The sequence below is a fragment of the Puma concolor genome, chromosome B1 (assembly GCF_028749965.1).
Source record: "Puma concolor isolate L17-30 chromosome B1, mPumCon1.1.hap2, whole genome shotgun sequence".
Lineage (NCBI taxonomy): Eukaryota > Metazoa > Chordata > Mammalia > Carnivora > Felidae > Puma > Puma concolor.
The window spans coordinates 60,527,864-60,548,264 of NC_141670.1; the positions used below are offsets into that span (position 1 = coordinate 60,527,864).

At 37.0% G+C, this 20,401-nt stretch overlaps 1 protein-coding gene across 5 annotated transcripts in view; it reads right to left on the bottom strand.

Moving 5' to 3' along the window:
- PALLD (palladin, cytoskeletal associated protein) overlaps positions 1-18,246 on the bottom strand; it is a 406,810-nt gene extending 388,564 nt beyond the window's left edge. For 4 of the 5 annotated variants that reach the window (XM_025921710.2, XM_086703911.1, XM_086703908.1 and 1 more), the window contains exon 1: positions 18,090-18,245. The gene's annotated coding sequence lies outside the window, so the exon portion shown is untranslated. Of the gene's footprint in view, positions 1-18,089 lie in introns of all 5 variants that reach the window. The other variant, XM_086703909.1, reaches the window with a different exon arrangement.
- Between the last annotated feature and the right edge of the window lie 2,155 nt (positions 18,247-20,401).

The window sequence follows — 20,401 nt, forward strand, 5'->3', positions numbered from 1 at the left end:
AAAAAACATTGTTAGTTTGCAGGCCATACAGAAATAATAGTAGGATGGATTTGGCCTAGGGGCCAAAGTTTGCTGACTCTTGATCCAGACTAAGGACATAGTCCTTATGTTGAAGGAGTTAAAAGTCACGTGAAGTTGTGAAAGCAGGGAGGTGGAAAAGATATTAAACAAATAATATAAAATTTGGACAGGGTGTCAAAGGAAAGTGAAAAGAGCTTCATTGTTATGAGTGCCTAACTTAACCTTTTAAGGATATATGAGAGTACTTTGTGCCTTGCATAGGACATTTATATGGAAACACCACCAGCATTTCCATTTTCGTTGTATGGAAATACCACCACTAGTTTCATTATCTGTAAAATAATTGGGCAAGAATTGAAATTCCACTGCATTTTGAGCTAAATATTATGAAGCAATGCCTCTCCTGTTACTCTAAGTATGCTATTCTTTTTCTGTATATTGTTCATAGAACGATAGAGGGAAGATCTGGAAAACTTAAGAAGGGAACTTTGCCTCAAGATTGAGTCTAGGAGTTAATAAAGGAAGCTTCTTGGATGTGGTAAAACTCAACTTTATAGGTTGGGTCAGGCGTAAACTTAGACATTCATTCTCCATAAGGTAAGTGGGCTTCATGAGGACAGAACTGAGTTGCTTGTCCAGAAGCAGTTTCCCACCTAGGGATTCTGCTTAGAGTGATGAGATTTTGTTTGATTAAGTGAAATGTTCTTTTCTCTTCTATGACCAAAAAAGAGCTAGCTTGCATTTTTGACCCCTAAAAGTCTCTAATCTCAAAGAGCATTACGTAGAGGCATTCCAGAAATCTACCTTGAAGATTTACCATCACATAGGATGCAGGGATTCATAGAATCTATCAATTCAACAGAAGATATGTAATCAGATTTTAAAGCTCAATATTAACCTATGACATCTTCTTTAGTTTAAATTTGTACTTGCGTCTCAGATGTCCTCTTAGAAAGTTACTCTGTTTTGTGGGCATCATGAGATTCTCCACATTCTAGTCCTAGTGTACCTACTAAGATATATTACCCTCTATTCTCCTAGTAAATCTTACAAATCCATTAGAGTGGTCTTGTCACTTTATATAAAGACATTATAATGTCTTTATAACATTACTCTAATTTCTTTGTCCTGTCTGTGCTCCAGAATGGAATCATTCTGATTCCTTACCAGTTCTTTAAAAATTTTTTTAACGTTTTTATTCATTTTTGAGAGACAGAGAGAAACAGACCATGAGCAGGGGAGGGGCAGAGAGAGAGGGAGACACAGTATCCAAAGCAGGCTCCAGGCTCTGAGTTGTCAGGGCTTGAACCCATGAACTGGTAGATGATTTAGGAGAAGCAAATGTAGGGGTCAACTCTTAAATTGTGTGACGGTTCAAGTCATCAGGCAACGTTGGCCCAGAAGAGACATGAAAACTGGAAGAGACATGCTTGGGCCAAAAGTATACTGAAGACAAAACAGACCATATTTCCATTTCTTTCTTTTTTTTAAGTTTATTTATTTTTGAGGAAGAGAGAGAAAGGGAGGGGGGAGAGAGAGGGAGAGAGAGATTTCCAAGCAGGCTCCGTGTTGTCAGCATAGAACTCGATGCAAGGCTAGATCTCATGAACCATGAGATCGTGACCTGAGCTGAAATCAAGAGTCAGATGCTTAAGTCACCCAGGCGCCCCCCCTATTTCCATTTCTTGAAAATTTTAGTTTTCTTTGCAAGAGAAGCTATTGGTCTGTTTATTTGTTTTTGGCCTTGGAGAAATTAATATTTTATATTGAACTCAGTGTGAGAGAGATGGGGAAATGTGATTTTGAACAATATGGGTTTCTGCCCTCATGGAACTTAGTCCATGAGGGATACAAATAAGTCATAAGCATATATAATTTAGTGTATCAAGTGCCATGATGAGAGAAGAACAAAGTGCTATGTTAGCACCTAGAAGGAATAATAGGATTAGGACCAAGACAAGTTTTACAGAAGATGAAGCCTATTGGATAATATGTAAAGGGCACAAAAGAGTTAGGCAGGTAAAGAGGGCAGCGACAGAAGCATATACAAAGTCTTGGATCCCAGGAAGAGTATGGCAGACTCAGGTAACTCAGCTCCAGTGAAACAGAAATCTATCTGGAGAGGGGAGATATCACCAGAGACAAATTTAAAAAGCAGGAGTGGGGTTAGAGGGCCTGAAGCCATGTGAAGAACTTGAATTTCATCTTTGGTGTGGTTAAAAGACACAGAAGACTAAGTATGTGGGAAACATCACCAGAGTTGCATTTTAGAGAGATAACTCATGGTAGCCTGACTTGATGACTGAGTCAGGGGAAGAGGAAGGCAAGTTGAAAGAAGGAAGTCATTGAGAAGGCTTTTGTCCTATTCTCAGAGTTATGTACATTTCTCATTGCTTTAACTTTGACACTCATCATCTGAACCTCCTTTTTAGTTTTGGATAATTCCTCATATTCTGAGCCTCTGTGAGAAAGTAAGCTCACTTATCATAATGGAATGTGAAACCTCCAAATGTTTGCTTTCCCAGCCCCTTGGAGCCTGGGTACAAGTCTTGGCACATGGCAATTACACACGTCCATCTTGGACTTTGAGGCAGGTTCCATGGAGAAAACACTCTAGTTTCTGGCAGTGGTAATGGATGCAGCAGCATGGAGTATGGAGGGGCAGCCGTGGTGGCTGTGCAGAGGCCTGGAGGTGGAGCTGAAGTGTGGACCAGTCGGCTGTGACAGCAGTGGTAGCCACACATGAACCTTTTTCTGGCCTTGTGGTCTGGCCTCCAGAATACACTCTGGGCCTCATTCTGTGAATTGCCATAGCTCTTATCAATCATTCGCTTTGCACTCAAGTTGACCAAAGAATATTTCTGTCACTTGCCACTAAGGAATATGAGTGACAGTAGAAAAAAAATATGACAGAAGTCAAAATAAGTGACATTGGGAAGAAAAACAGTGGACTGAAGCAATAGAGAGAAGATAGAACAGAAACGTGTGATTGACTAAATTCCAGAGACAAGATTATAGATTTCTTATTCAAACAATGGGATGGGTGTTGCCACTAACTTGGCATGACACAATGGGGGACGTTTTGAGGAAAAAAAAACTTTAATTTTGATTTGCACCTTTTGCAACTGGGAACTCTGGTATTGTGTGGAAGGCAAGGTGAGATACTGGTATGTGAGAAAAGAGAACAAAACTAGATTGGGAAGTATTAGCTAAGGGTGGCACTATAAGACATGGGAGTGGATAAGGTCAAGGAAGAAAGAGAGAGAAAAAGGAAACAATCCTCCAGAGAGTTGGGGGGAAACCAGGAGACAGTTGTTAGGGAAGCTAGGCAAGGAATCTCACAAAGGAGCTGCTTTTTTCCTTCTGACTTAGCAACTGGGAACATTTAGCACCATTGGCCACAGCAGTTTTGGTGTATGTGACAGAGATATAAGCCAGATTCCAGATACATTGAGAAACTATGGAATGAAAAGAAGTATAGATTGCAAGTGCTACAGACTATTCTAAGTTTATAGAAGGGAGGACAGATAGGGGTAGTAGGTGGACAAAAGTATGAAATCTAATGGGTTTATTTGTTTAGGATGTGGCACAGGTATGTGTTTCAGTGCTAATGGAATTAGCCAATGGAGAGGGAGAAGCAGAAGAACCATGTAAAAAAGTGGGGATGATGTATAGACCAGGTCTTCCAGGATGTGAGATGAAACGGGTTATTATAGTACAAATGACTTCAGGTTGGAAGGGAATATTGTTCTTCCATTGTCGAAGGAGAGAAGTAATGGAGTAATTAAAGTGTGTGTGTGTGTGTGTGTGTGTGTGTGTGTGTGTGTGTGTTGGGGAGAGAGAGAGAGAGAGAGAGAGAAAGGGGGAGGGAGAGAGAGAGAGGAAGAGAGGAGCAGGGGGAATCTGGATACATGTATAATTGAAAGAAAGGAGAGTTCCTAGCTTGAGACTTCTGACGATTTGGAAGTTTATAAGGACAGCAGATGATTTGAAATAGCTGTTGTAGAGAAAGGGAAAAATTTCCTTAAGAAAGATTTAAGGGCAGTGGTGAGGGTTTAGTTGAAGTTAAATGTGACGTATTTATAATGTCATTAATCAGTGTGATTGCTCACTTCTCTTCACTGGAGCTCAGTAGTCCAGGTGAAACTGTGCAAGTAAGATGCTCCAGGTTCTGAGGCACAGGTAGGATGGAAAGAAAATGGACAAGGTTGTTGAGAATATCAGCAAGATACAGGTGGATTCTAAAGTCTATGCTGGATTGGGATTCATGGGTAGGAGTTTGATCATAAAGAGATTAAGGGACTGAAGGCCCAATGAAAGCAAAAGAAAGATGTAGTATGAATGACTGAGGATCTGGAAAGATGTATTGAGATAGTGAAATGTCTGAGTTGATCATTTCAGAGTCACAGCCTTTTGACTTCTGACTGCATTTAGAGTGTGGCCACCTGACTGTTTTTGACTGTTTTTGTGGAAAAATGCAAGAGTTTAGTAGTCTTTATGATTGACAAAACCTAAAATATTTATGCAGACTTTACTAGGAAAAGTTTGCCAACTCCCGCTATAGAAAATCAGCTACCTAATAAATTCGTCTAGCTTAAGCACTAGTAATACTAATCATGATAATGATAATGGCTAACAATGTATGGCTCACCATAGGTAGGAATTGCCTCAAGAACCATTATGTAGATTATTTCATTTAAAATTCCCACAATAGGCCCCAGTTTATAAAGAAGGAAACTGAGTCAGAAAATGTGACTCGGAGAGCCAAGATTCAAACCCAGACAACGACTTTAGAGCTCATTATCTTAACCATACACTTTCCTACCAATATATTATAGTTTCACAACCAAGAATCCTAAGCAATATTATCAGACTAATAAAACTGGATCAGTTTTCTGCTATTTCTGCTAATATCAGAGTTCTGCCATTAATTTAATTATACTTAGTGCAAAGTGAACATGATAGGATGAATTTTAAGCCTTCATAAAAAATTATGAGATAGTTTAAAGGAAACTTATGAATGATGAAACACTTTTTAGTTCCTTTTTTCAAACAGGGAGTGTTTGCTAGAGGCAGATTAAATCACCTGCTTATTAACTTATATTTTGGTTTTAAAGAGGCGCCATCTGACAGGATCCAGTTGTCAGGATTAGGTGTAGCTTAAAAACTGCTTGCACAGTGAAAAAGAAGATAATAGCTCTATGGCATACATGGTTTGGGTTTAATTTGCAACCCAGTTATTGCTGCTAGAACATGCACAGGGTCTAGGGAAAATGCTCATTGAATGCGGATGAACAAGGGAGGTTTCCAGGTGGCCCAAACTCACTGGGAAATCATGCTTCAGAGATTTTCATGTCAGTCCACACCCCAAAATTAAAAGATTGTAATCAAAAGAAATACAACTGCAAACATCTCCATTATTTCCCTCAGATATTATGTTTTATTTCAAACGGTGTTTTCGGTAATTCTCTGCTGGTGTGTTAGATACAGAACATGAAATACACTGAAGAGAACTAATTATACTGTCTTTAATGAATAAAGAAGTGAGATGAATGCCAAAAACTTTAACAAGTTCCAATTTAGCAAAGAGAATTGAAAGATATTGAAATTTTGAGGAATAAGGTATTCTCCTACATCTTTAATTCTTCCCTGCCTCCCGCCTCTACCCTCTTCTGGAATTTGAATTGCTTGGAAATTCTTCTCTTCATCTTTTTCTCTTTCATATATTCTTCAACCATCATTAATAATTTATTTTAATTGTTACTTCCCTTAACGCTCTCATATGCCACAGCTATTTCCTAATATCTTGGAATTTGTATAGTTCTAGCTTCTTCCCTTTGAGAGAAAATGGCTCTTTGCTAGCCCTGCGCATTTTATAATTACTCTTCCTTTCTTCCACCTCCCTTTCCTGGAAAGGTAACTTGAACGTGAAATCAATTGAATATTTATCACTTAGTATGTTCCAGGGAAGTTTCAAGGAGGGCAGAGATGAACCAGGCATAGTTTCTCTCCTTTAATGTTTTGTAATCTAATGGGAGAGATTAGAGGGATAAGGCAAGAGTAAAAAATAACTCAAATACAAGGAGAACCATGATAGTTGTTATTAAACATAGTTTAAGCATACTGCAGTAAGAGATCGAAGATGGTGGGAGAGAACATATTTACAAATTTGGCCATGTCATTCTTTTGGTATCTGTTTTCCAATGGTGCAAGCTCCATTGGATAAGAGAAGGTCCAAAACGTGACATGCAGTTTATCTGTGGGCTTCCGGACAGCCTGCCCTGAGGGAAACTCTCCAGCCTCAACCTCTATCTTCATACTGACACATGCTGCAATCATGCCCTACTGCTTTATGTGCTATTCTTTGAAAATTCCACGTTCTGTCATGTCTTCGTGCTTTGCACATGCTTCCTTTCTGTTTTTCTCTTTCAAACTCCAGTTTGTCCTTAAAAACTTGATTATTTCACTTGTTTTTGGTGCTTTCTGACTCCCCAGTCTGTGTACTTTTTTCTTCCAAACGTGACACTTTGCATAGTATTTTAACATTCGTCTTATTGAGTTATTAATATGAGTTAGAGAACCCTTTGTCCATTAGACTGTGAACACCTTGAAAGAAGAGATGTAACTGACAGTCTTGGAATGCCGAATGCTTGGCACAGTGTCTGGGTCATGGCAGATGACGAAGAGAAACCAAGAAATACTTGGTACTTGAGACATGGATTGAACCCTTCCTAGGATTTGATGGGAGACAGAGCCATGTGAACGAAGACAGGAGGCAGAAATGTTTCATTCCCTCCCCTTGCTCTCAGCCATCCAGGTCCCACTGCAGGATGTGTCTGGGACCAGGTGTCCTCCGTGAAGCATTGTTCTTTTTACCCAGCTGTTTCACCTGTCTTACCAATAGTTACTCATGCCCTGGGCTCTGTTTCCTAGTAAGAACTTGATAAAGTAATCCATGCTATCTGTAAATAGCTGTTAATGTAAAAACATAAAACACACACAACATGCTCGTTTCACCAATACAAGACAGTAAGAGGTCTGACACCGCAAAATAAAAACCTTGTCTCTAAAGACATTGGTTTTTGTGTTTCTCAGTACTGGCCAAGAAAGTTTCTCATGAAAAAATTCAGAACCAGAAAAACATTTCTTTTGTTTTTTGGCATTCTTACGACTAGACCAAGAGTAACCCTTGATAATGCTCTTTGGCATGATGCTAGCAAGCTCAGAGTTAAATTTTGAATCACAGAAATACAAATCTTTTTAGACCCCTCTCCCAATTTTTTTTTTTTTTTTTTTACGTTCTTTGCTGACTTATTCAGTCAGCATCTTTGCTGTGTGCCCACTGTGTTAGGCGCTTCTACAGGCTGGGACACAGATGTAAGACAGAATTCTCTGCCCTAAGGAGCTAACATTCTAATAGGAGAAAAGGCAGAAGTAGGAAACTGAGAAAGTGTCAGATTCTGAATTTCTTATATTTGATTTATCTTAAATCTTTTCATTGCTTTTGGGCGGTTGCACTGTGCTTTTATTGTATACAGCCTCAAATTATCTTGCAAGTTGTTAAGGTACAAATGAAAAAAAAAACTAAAAGAAAAGAAAAGAAAAGAAAATGCATATTTGTATGTTAATATTGGTATTTGCAGACCATGACTGTTTTATTTTATCTTTTTTAATGTTTTATTTAGTTTTGAGGGGGAGTGGGAGCACGAGCAGGGGAAGGGCAGAGAGAAAGGGGGACAGAATATCTGAAGCAGGCTCTGCACCAAACAGTGAGCCTAGGGGTGCTTGAACTCACAAACTGTGAGGTCAACCTGACTTAAAGTCTGACGCTCAACCAACTGAGCCACCCAGGCACCCTGACCATGGCTCTTTTGGAAGGCATGCTATTAGTGGGAGGGTGGTGACAGTCACAGGAGGAGGACACTCTCAGGCTAAAGGTGCTTTAGGTTCTCTCAGATTGCACCATGCAGGCAGCTGCAGGTATCCTCATGGCGTTCTGAAGGTAAAGTCTTCCAGGTGAGCTTTGACATTTATGCATGATGCCAGACTTAAGCAAATATTTGGTGAAGCAAAGTTTAGGAAGGTCAGCAAATGCTACGAGGCATTATAGATGTCCTTCCACCTTGAACTTCAGTGGACAGCTTATCAGCATCTTGACTTCTCCCAAGCAAATATTGCTTTCCATTATAAACTTCCATGGTCGCCTATTTTGTTAAATCCCTGTGCATATTTCATCCATTCTGAAGAATTTTATGCTGCTTAATTTATGGATTATTTCTAAATATAATTTTATGGCTTACAACTTCTTCCTAAGTTAAGCATTTGAATTCTGTTGGACTCTTGATCTACTATGAAATATAGAGCACTCATGTGAGTTTTCATTGAACATTTTAAATTTGGTATGTACATCACTCATTCTAACACAAGCCATTTTATCATCTTAAGTTGTCATGGCATTACTACCCTAGTATTTGCAAAAATATTTATTTTTGAGTTCCTGAATATAAATATAAATATGTATGATTCACAACATATATGAATATACAGAAATAAAAGAAAAGAGAAAGAGAGACAAGTTTAGAAACTATGAATAACATTTGTTTTGAGACTTGCTGACTTTTGGTGATAATTATGTGAAAACCAGATCTATGACAATCAAGATAATCCTCTATTTTGTCGGTTAAAAAATATTTGTGGAACACCCTTTGCATGATCCCCATGAGACAAGGCACTATAGGCTGTTGACATGTAAAGATTTCCCGGACTGGGAGCGGGAAGGCAAGGCATATGCATGAGAAACAGCAGAGTCTAGTAGAAAGAATTCAATTAGAAACAATAAAAGCTAGCCTTCCCTGAGAACTTCCTACAAGACAGCTTCTGAGTGTTGCCTAGTGCCTGCTTTCATGTAGTGAACTATTTGATCCTCAGAATAATTGATGGGATAGTCATTATTTTTCTTTTTTATTATTTCTGTACTCAAAACTTCAGCATAAAAACATTAAATTATTTGGCTAAAGTTGAACTGTTAGGAAGTGGTGGATTTAGGGTTGAAACCTGCATTTAACTACAAAGTTTTCTTTTCCTGTTGGGGATAGTATGGTTATTTACTTTAAGAATTTAGATAAGGGGAAGGGCGCCTGGGTGGCTCAGTCGGTTGAGCGTCCGACTTCCGCTCAGGTCATGATCTCACGGTCCCTGGGTTCGAGTGCCGCGTTGGGCTCTGTGCTGACAGCTCGGAGCCCAGAGCCTGCTTCGGATTCTGTCTCCCTCTCTCTCTGCCCCTCCCCTGCTCAGGCTCTGTCTCTCTCTCTCTCTCTCTCTCTCAAAAATAAACAAACATTAAAAAAAAAATTTTTAAAAATAATAAAAGAATTTAGATAAGGGGAGAAATTTTGCAATCTGCTTATGCAATACCTTGTAGAGACGTTGAGAAGGTACTATAATTTTGAAAGAAAGAATATTTGATGTTAGGAAAGTACAGATGGGGTAGTAACATTTCGATAAGCATTTTAAAATGCATATTAGTTAGGAATAATTACACGAAAAAGATTGGAACAGCATGAACCAACAATTAATGTTGATTATCTCTGTGGCAGGGCTTGGGCAGAAATAGGGTTCAGGGGTGGGACATTTAGGAACATTTTTTGTTGTTTATTTCACATTCTTTGAAAAACAAACCAGTTAAATTATGAGTGACTTTACAATTTAAATTAAGCATTTTAATTTGTTATTTGTTTAATTATTTTATTTGTTTATTTAAACAATTTCTAAAAAAGTAACAAAAATTGTTGGTAGCAAATTCCAATGCTAAAATATTTCAAAATAAAAACTACACCATGAAAACAAAAGTTGAAAAAGACTTAAAACTTTTGTTGCTGTTATTTTGAAATCACAGGCAATTCTTAGACTAAATTTCTTCCTTTCATTTTTATTGTTTGTCTTTTAATATTTTTCATTTTTTTATTTTTTAAATTTCCAGTATAATTACTGGAAATATACAGAGTTATATTCATTGTAGATATACAATATAGTGATTTAACAATTCTATGCTTTCCCAGAGCTCATCACGATAAGCATCACGATGCTTGATCCCCTTCACCTATTTCACCCATCTCCCACCCACCTCCCCTCTGGTAACCATCAGTTTGTTCTCTATAGTTAAGAGTCTGGGTTTTTGGAAAAACTACAAAAACAACCACAAAAAAAAAAAAGTAACAAAATGGCAATAAGTACTTATTGATACTTATCTATTGATATTATTTTGCATGTGAATGGACTAAAAGCTCTAATCAAAAGACAGGATGATAGAGTGGATAAGAAACAAGACCCATGTATACGCTGCCTATAAGAGACTTCATTTCAAACCTAAAGACACCAGCAGATTGAAAATGAGGAAATGGAGATACATTTGTCATGCAAATGGTGTCAGAAGAATGCTGGAGTAGCAATACTCATATCAGACAAAACAGATGTTAAAAAAAGATTGTAACAAGAGCAAAGAGGGACACAACATAATAATAAAGAGGACAGTCCCACAAGAAGATATAACAATTGTAAATATGTATGCATATTTACAATTAATACATAAAAACTACATAAAATACATAAAATACATAAAAACTATTAACAAGAAACATAAAGAACTAATCAATAGTAATACAATTATCGTGGGGACTTTAGCCCCTCACTTACACTGATGGATAGATCATCCAAACAGAAAATCAGTAAGGAAACAGTGGCTTTGAATGACACACTAGAACAGATAGATTTAACAGAAATATTTTAACAGCTGTGGATCCTCTCTCTCTCTTTCTCTTTCTATGCCCCTCCCCTGTTCATCTCTATCTCTCTCTCTCAAAATAAATAAACATTAAAAAAAAGTACACACACACACACACACACACACACACACACACACAGTATATATAAACAAGCAAGCAAGCAAGCAAATCCCAGAAAGGTTCTGGGGGTCCTGCAAAGGTTTGGGGATAGTTATACTGGGTGGCAGTCATTAGGAGACTCACAAAGCCTGAGGTGAGTTCACAGCATAAATTACTGGGGTTCTTGGGAAAATAAATTAAGATAAGAAATGAAGACTGTTTACACCATCAAAACCAAAGTCTAAATAGGCACATGTAAAAGCCATTATGGTGTCTGCCATTATAAAGATATCGTGTAAAAAGAATAATAGATTTATTGCAAATGGGAAACTTGGAAGCCAAAGCCACAACATTGGAGGGCAGGGTGCCGTTATCAGCACTTACCACCTAATTCTAAGACTCCCAGGCTAGGATAAGTTGGTCATGGACTGTTAGATTGATGCTATTTTACCAACCAACCTCAAGAAAATTTTTGTGAAATAAGGCATATTAAAAACACCGCAAAGCTCCCAACCCAGTGGCACATCACTCTTAGGTTTTAATTCGACTCCGAGAGAACCAAGGCTTAACTAAAGAAATGAGATTCTCAAGATTCAAAGAACTGAGCACACCACATTTTGGCACACCTACATATTTAATGTCTAAGATTTATGGTCCTAGAAAGTATAGATATCTAAAAATATGACAAAATCTTACTAAAACAGCCTGGAATTACAATGGCCATTATGGGGAACATTCCAATTAGACAAGATCATTCATTTAAGAAGTGTAATTGAAAGCAAGAGTTTCCAAATCAACAAACAGAATAAGATACCTATTTTAATTGGCATGCAGAAGTCTCCAAAATGTTTCAAGATTCCAAACAGCTTCATTGAAATATTCACTGCAAAAGTCTAATGAAAAATTATCCCACTTTACCTAGGATAATTTATCCTCCATCTCTGAAGAGACCACAAAACTGTAAAAAGTCTGAGCTATTAGCATTATGAGTGCAATAGCCCTAAGGCTAGAAACCTAAAACAACTGGGCCTTTCCTATTGCATTCTCCTTTGGGGGGCCATAATCAAATCTCTGGCCTAGAAAATGGTGTCTCATTTGCAATCAACTGGAACACTGGAAAAATGAATGTTCTTGAAGGTATGACAGGAAAAGATAGGATTCAGTAGGCAGAAAGGGAAAGATTAGGACCTGAGCTACCTGGGTGGGAAAAAACATAGATTTTGGAACAATGCTGGAAGTGTCTCAGCACAGCAAACCTCCCCAGACATAAGGTTCCTCTTAAGGATGTAACAGACTCCATCTACTTCCACTCAGATTTCCCTCAAGAATTTGACAAAAGACCTAAATATGGCCTTAGGCCACCTCTCATACAATGGAAACAAGCCAATCAGAAATGGACTACTCAGCACCTAGAGTTATCCAGCCAATGAGGGTAGGACCTGAGAAGGAACAAAGGGGAAGGGAAGGCGTGGGCAACCAGAACCTTATAAAACAAGGACCCTTGCCTATTGTCCAGTGGACATTCACTTTTGAACTTCCCCTCTCTATAAAGACAGCTTTTCTACTATTCTTCCTTTCTGATCTTATACTCTAATAAACTTTTGCCTGCTGCTCATTTTGTGTCCACCTCTTCATCCTTCAAAGCAGCAAGACAACGGATCAGGTATTGAGATAAAAAATCCTGCAACAAAGGTTTGTCGAATCCTTGACACCAACTCAAATACCCCCATATTTACCCTCAGAAGAGGGCCTCCATATGGGCCCCTCCCAAGACTGAGGGACTCTGAGAGATTCTCTAGTCAACTGCTATCACTTATCCCTTAAACAACCAAGGGGAAACTAAAATGAAAATTAATGGGCTATGATGAGGGACCATAAGGTAAGCTGAGGACCAAGCACAAGCTAGCACAATTCCCACCCTCCACCAAACTCCCCACCAAGTGGGATATGTATGATATTCCTTAGGCACTTCTGGCTCCCCAAGAACAAAGGAAAGGACAGAAAACAAATGGTTAAACTGATAAGAATCTCCATCAGTTTACAAATATCTTAGTACAATTACAAAAAAAGGGGCAATCTTATCAATAGCCTAAAGTCCAGGAACTTCCTACTGTCTTAATGTTAATGGTTTGCTATAGGGAAAAACAACCTTAGCTTCACAATAGCTAAGCCTCCAGTAATCTGAGTCTTCTTTAGCATATGGAAATCCATTTAAGAAACTTCCTCTTGACCCTACCTCCCCCAACTCCATAGTACGTAACCAGTCACTCTTCACAACCCCAAAGCAGTTCTTTCTGCCCACGGGTCCTGTCCCTGTGCTTTAATAAAATCACCTTTTTGCACCAAAGACATCTTCAAGAATTCTTTCTTGGCTGTCAGCTCCAAACCTTACCATTACCCCAAAACTTCATCAGGCTACACTTTCCATGTTAAACTTACTCACTCAGGAGCTCACAGAAAGAATTCTGGGGAAACTGGAAGAAGTTGGTGAAGGGTGAGAATTATTAGCAGAATCAGCTTCCTTGGAACTCTATAGTGCCAGTCAGAGAGGAAGGTAAATTTCACACAGTTTCTTCCTTTCCAAATCCAGACCCATTGGTTATTGATCCTTTTGATGAGGAAGCATGAGGCAAGCTGAGGGCAAGTATAGGCTAAAAATACAAGCTAACAACCCCTCCCGCTCAAGGTGGGATATGTGTGATATTCCTTGGACACTCCTGGCTACCCAAGAACAAAGGAAAGGGGTTTAAGTTTTTGGCATGGTAATGTGGGAAATAAAGGCAAATGAAAAATTAAATTCCTTTACTGCCTATAGCTCATTGACACGATCTTAAAACCAGCAGAGTGACCTCCCTTTAAGAGCTCAGCTGCCCCAATGATGACACTTTGCTAGGGGTAAAAGGGAATCTTAGCTTGACATTATCTCAACCTTGAGGATCCTATAAGTCTACTTTAACATGTAAAAATTCCTTGGAAACTTGCTTTTATCTCAACTCACCTGAGATATATGCTGACAATCATACTCCAAGTTTATGGCCCCCTGATATAATCTAAAGGGTTTCATGACTGAGGTTTTACTAAATGGTAACAAATGGTGTTTCCCTAGCAACAGCTAGCTCCTCAAGGTTCTGGAAACCTTGCTTCCAAACTTCCTTAGAGACGTACTCTATCCTTAAACCCCTCCCAACCTGAGGGTGTAACATCAGTTACCCATCACAACCCCAGTGCAGCTCTGCTGCCCATGGGTCCTGTCCCTGTGCTTTAATAAATCACCTTTTTGCACCAAAGATGTCTTCAAGAATTCTTTCTTGGCCATCGGCTCTGGACCACCCCTCACCATCACCCTAAAACTGCATCACTTTCTCTCCCAGGAACAACTATTGCCTTCTTGTTTGTCTTGCTTTGTGATCTGAGAATTTGACTTGGCAGCTATCAGTTTGTGGGCCTCCAAAATATGGTCAGACGGAAATGTGTGTTGCACTCCAGTTTGCAGCAGGGGTCTTACTTATTGTAGCCAGCTTTCAACAGAGTTATCTAAGTCTTACTTTTGGGGGGGGGGCTATCTTTAGGAGTGGCTGTGGAACTTGTATAGTATCTTTTGCATCCTCTTTGAGGGTACCTCTTGGGTCCATGAAGTTGTTCAATACTTCCAGGAATATTTACTGTTTGTCCCAGCTGAAACCCAACAAGATATTTGAAAGGATTTTTTTAAGTCTGTCTATGGTCAGAAGTTGGACAAATTGAGAGCTAATATTCAAATCCCGATAAGAATGTCTTCAAAGGACTTTCTCCTAAGCTAAATAAAACTATGTTGGGGGGGGGGGGATTCCAAAGACAAACAGCTCTAAATCCAGGACATAAGAAACTTCTGGTTTGTATCTTAAAGATCTCTCTGATATAAAGAAGCAAATTGAACATAATGTAATTGGCTGGGTTGATCAGTGCCTTGACATATTCAAGTTGCAACCCAATCCTTTGAGGAATTAAAAACAGCTGTACTATCAATTGAGGGCAACTTGTACAAATGGTCTTACAAATAGAATCTTTACAAAACCAGAAAAAGTCCACTTATCCTTTTTACCAATCCTCAAACCTCTCCTATTCATCTCAAAAGCCTTGTAGTTATTATAAAAATCCTAGCCTTAGGAAACAAAAGTTCTTCTTGGGGGAACTTGCATTCTTTCTCTGTGCCTTTGAGATGTAAATGTTCTGCCTTGGTCATCTCTAGGAACTGAGGGCCATCTCTTTGAAATGCAAAATTCAGAGAGATAATTCTTATCAGAAGAGAAAAAACAAACAAAAAGGAAAGTCTATTTGGAAATAGAAAAATCATAAAAGTCTTCTCCACAGATATCAGTAAAAAGTTTCAGCCATCTGAGCAGATAACTTATTCCATCTTCTAGAAACACTATTTGGACCCAATTGCTCTTTTATAAACTCATGAGTTTTGCATTATTATACCTGTCTCATGGCTAAAATTAAAAAAAAAAAAAGCTATTAAGATTTCTGTTTGCATATGTTTATATGTTTATGTATGTCTATGTACCTATGTTGCAGATGAATCAAAATTTTTTTTACCTCCTGATAGCATTGCCAAAATTAATTTGTAAAGAGCTCTACTTAATAGGCTTACAGAAAATTAAGTGTTTATATAAATCAAGTATATTCTTGAAAATATAGAAAGTAACCCTAATATTTTTTTAAGTTCACATTATTAAGGATAATCTTCAGGGGGGAAAACAACCCTGCTAGTTTAAGTTTGTTGGTTTAATTATAATAGGAATGTCTTTTGAGTTATCAGCATTAAATATAAGGGGACACACAACTTTTATTTCACCTTGATTTATAAAAAAGTCAAATAATCTGTTAGCAAGAAAGATAACGTGATGGTTAGCTATTTAATGTCTCATGAAATTTTCACAAATAATCTAAACATAATTGTTAAGAAGTAAATTAAATATACGTAAGATAAAAGTTTATAAATGAATTTTAAACAATAATTATGTTTTATGGCATGTCTACTTAAAAATCATTTCCAGAATCTTTTTAGTAACTTAAAACCTTAAAATTACACTGAGATAAGTTAAACAATGATATGCACTGAATATCTAGATCAATTCCAAATAAGATAAAATGCTGAAACATTAAATTACTGAACATAGGTTTATACACTTTTGGCCTTCTTTTACAGAGGAACTAAAAAGACTTGGGCCTATTAGTAAATAAACATTTTTTGTGCCACTCTGAAAAATTTACTATGAAGAATATACTTCTAGAAATCATAAAGTAACTTTATAAATTTGCCAACCCATAGAATGCTAGTGTTATAGCTATCCACAATTACTTCTTACCTTTTATTAGGAATTAAGGATCTTAAGTGTTAAGAATTCTAATTAGAATATGTCATTAAAACCATTAGAAATATTAAGGGAAACATCTCTATGCGAGGAAAGTAGGATGTGTATTTGCTAAGCAAAGGTGTGAGGTATGCAGGTTGTTTTGTAAAGGGGGAAAAATTTTTTTTTGTCCTAAAGTATAACTACTAATTGATTGTTTCAGAAAAAGAAAGAAAGAAAAAAAAAAGGACAAAACATGAATGAACATAAAAAGTTGAGGTTTGTAGAAAAGGAATCTTGGGAAAGCAATTTTATGTGTAGTCAAGCTGGCTTAGGTTGGAATGGATTTATTTAAATTAAAAAAATAAGTTTTAATATCAAAAGTATGCAGGTGAAAAATTATTTACCAAATTTGTTTCTCTATCCTCTAATATGATTTAACAGTTACAAATTACAGTCAGAGTTGCTTTAGCCATTAACTAACTCTAGATGACTGAAATTCCTGACTGGAATGCCGTTATCACAATACTCTTTGATATTCTTCACACATATTATTAATAATGAAGTGGAGTCTCTTATCTTGTCCTTGCATATTTCAGTTAGTATATCTTTAAGAATGCATCATAGTGTTTGAAACCTGACCAGTGTTGCCCCTCTACATTTTTTTTTCAATGAAGAAATCAAGGCGGTTGTAATTGTCCAGTATAAACTAGATACTTAGTCTATTGTGAGGTATGCTATAGGAACCCTTCAATTTTCAGTTTTAGCAATAAAAAAGAAGCTCAGACCGAACTGACATAAGAGTCCCTAAGATATTAGAGACCCTAATCCATATTAGATGCTGGAATGTGAGGGCTAATTTGTATTCTAGGAATGTGCAATCACATATTTAAAAAACATTTATTGGTATAAGAGAAATAAGATAAATCTCTTATACCTTGTCTATTGTTACCAGTAGTTTGTCAAATACACTCTGATTTTTAAAATCTGAGTAATCCAAGTGAACATTCAACTTCTTTGAGAAAAAATACTGGAAAGGACAATTATCATGCAATTTCTGTACATACATGATCAAACAGATTTTGCGTAGTATTACATTGTCAGGGCTTTCTATGTGGTCACATTATTCATACTAGAAGGCAATTAGTATTTTTAGCAAATGTTAAAAAAGTAATATGAGCCTCAAATCATTCTGTATCAACCTCATATATTGGATTCAAGACAATTTCATACGTAACTTCAAACAACATGATATAAAATCATACCGTGATGTTTAAATTTGACTGTAGTTTCCCTTAGTAAGCTTTATCTTTTTTTATAAATAAACATGTAAATTTTATTCATGGGTATAATTTAAAATGTCTGCTATTACTATCTAAACTGATTTTAAAAATCCTTTGGAAGTAGAGTCAACAACTTAAAATGTTACTAAAACCTAAAGAATATAATTTTAGGCCATCGGTATTTAGCTTAAGTATGGGTGAGGTTTTAAATTAACTATATTCATATTTTCTGTGAAACATAACATATATACAATCTTGACAAAGGTTGCTTCCATAATTACATTTAATCCTTTTGGAACTGATAGCACAAACTTAGCATGCTTAAGATTATAAGAGAAAATTCAGTTCTTTGACAGTGTAGGTAGAAATAAAGCCTATAGACAAATCTGTATTATTTGTTTCTGGAAAGACTACAAAATTCCCATTAGCTTTTCTCTCCAAATAAAAGAAAAATCAAGGCATCTTCTAAACAGTACTATAATTTCAGGCAAACTATTATATTTTTAGCTTTTTAAAAAAAAGTTTAAAAAATGTTGCCCTAATAGTTTATTAAGAAATATCTTACAAACCTTTTCAAGCCTTGGTTACTTTGAAGACTCTGAAAAGGTGATGGGTTTCAGATGAGCATTTCTTCTTTTCTGTGGGAGCAGAGGTTGGTCTTGCCTATTCATTAGAGACTGCTTGGTCCTTGGTCACTTTGAGGCAACTGTGGCCTCAGACTTGCATCTGTCCTCTTACTCCACTCAACTATATTTGGTAACTGAACTCATGTTTCAGCAGACTGCCACGATCAGGAATTCCAGCCGCGGACTGGGAAGCAACCCTGGGTCTGAGGGCTGGGTTCTTAGAAATTAAAGGCACTTAGTGTAGAGAGAACTGTATTTATAGATCTAATAAACATAGGATTTACACATATCCCTCTACACCCTGACCTTGTGGCTGGAAATCACCACCTGCCCTTTTAACATATTCTTAATCAATTAGAAGTACAGTATGTGATTCTAAGTAGAAAAAGTGATACTCATGAGAAATGCTCTTCTTATAATCATCTGCTCTGTGCATTCAACGTTGAGTCATCTGGTAGATTGTCTTGAAATAATAAATCAAATTAACTATTTAAAAAATTAGCCACCTGTCAAATTGAGTGGAGAGTCCCACTGTTCTCTTACTTCTAGTTGTTAATTAAAAATTATTATGGGACTATCATATGTATTAAAGGCACAGTCCATAGTAGGATTAAGTAGGCATAAAGATACAGGGACTGAATCTTATAAACACTGCTACGCTGAGTTTGTAGCTCAATGACTAACACATTAGGAGCATCCAATAAATATTTGTTGAAGAAAAAATAAAAGTTAAATGAATATTTTTCAGGAGAATCATGAGCCCTCTCACACTTGTAAAAGAAAAGCTTCACAGCCATTTTATTACTTATTCGATAGCATCTCATCGTAACGTATTCTAATATTTTGAACTTCCAACTAACAGATAGAGCTAACAAGAACAGAAAGTGTTTATGTGGCAAGGTCAGGTAGCAGAGCTGAATCTAAGGGGAAAGTAATCACAAAACCTTCCAGTTAAGTTCATTTGGAAATGAAGCGCTGCGTCTTCTTTGTCTAAATAAGACCATCAGAGTAGGTCCACTTTCTTATCTAAAGAAGTCTTTTCTGATGGTGGAAAACTTAGGAAGTTCTGCTCTTGTGCTTTTTCTTCACAGGCAAAACTGCCCCTTTATAAATGGTTCTTGAAACTGGATACTTTTGTGGGCTGTATCGGCCATTGTACTTGTTAATAAGTGTTTTTAAAATTTATATTTATGGGGAAAGACCCTCGGACTGACGAAATACATGCACTTGTCTTCTTTTTACGAAAACCCTGTAAGATAGTAGTAAAAATCCAAAAGGACCTTCTCCAGGTAGAGAAGACAGTAGAAGATGCCAGAAATGGACAAAATTGTTGGAAAATGGTTAACATAAAAATGAGTGGTCTAATAACATTGGAAAACTTACGTGTTTGCAGAAGGATATGCCTATGAGAAGCAGTGATTAGCCCCACAAAGTCCCAGAAAGGCTCAGGAATTGTGGGCACTAGGTCCCTCCTTGAAAATAATTTTCATTGGCAATTTTGGATATTTCTGGAAGTGAGATAGGATCTGACAACAAGTATTGGTTTGAAGAATCCCTGAGGAAGAGTTAGACACTACTATCCCATATCCACTTCAGGAAGCCAGGAGACTACCCTTTCCTACACTTGGACAAGATGTGAGGTATATTCTCTGGAAAATTTAAAACAGACAATCTCCAGCCTCAGGAACACAAAACACAGATGAAAAAGATGAGGCACTGGCAGAAATTTCTGGGAGGTTGGGTTAGAGAAGGGACAGTGGCTCCAACTGTATTAAGCAGTATATTTCTAAAAAGAAAGCAATGATAGGAAAATACGAAAAAGTGGTAAGATTTGATATATCTTGGTGTGGGTGTTAGTTACGTTAGTATCTGTACTCTTTGTGTTTAAAAATGTCATAATGAAAAATTAAACAAAAATCTCTATTGTGTCCTAACATAAACTGAATATGGAAGGGATTATAGGAATCAAAATGCTGTAACCTCTCCATGATATTACCTTAATTGTGGACAGAATTGCTGAGATTAACGAGGCAACTTGTTAAAAATGACATGTAAAACAAATATATTAATGCTATTAAGATAAATGGATGCTAGACATATAACTCACCCTTCATCTCAATGTTTTAAAAATTTTTATTGTTGTATTAATAGTAAACCGTGCAGGAGTCACCAAGTATATTACTTCTCTAGACCAAAATGTATCTAGAAATAACTTTTGTATATCCCAGTTTAATTTTACAATCCCACCTAAAGTG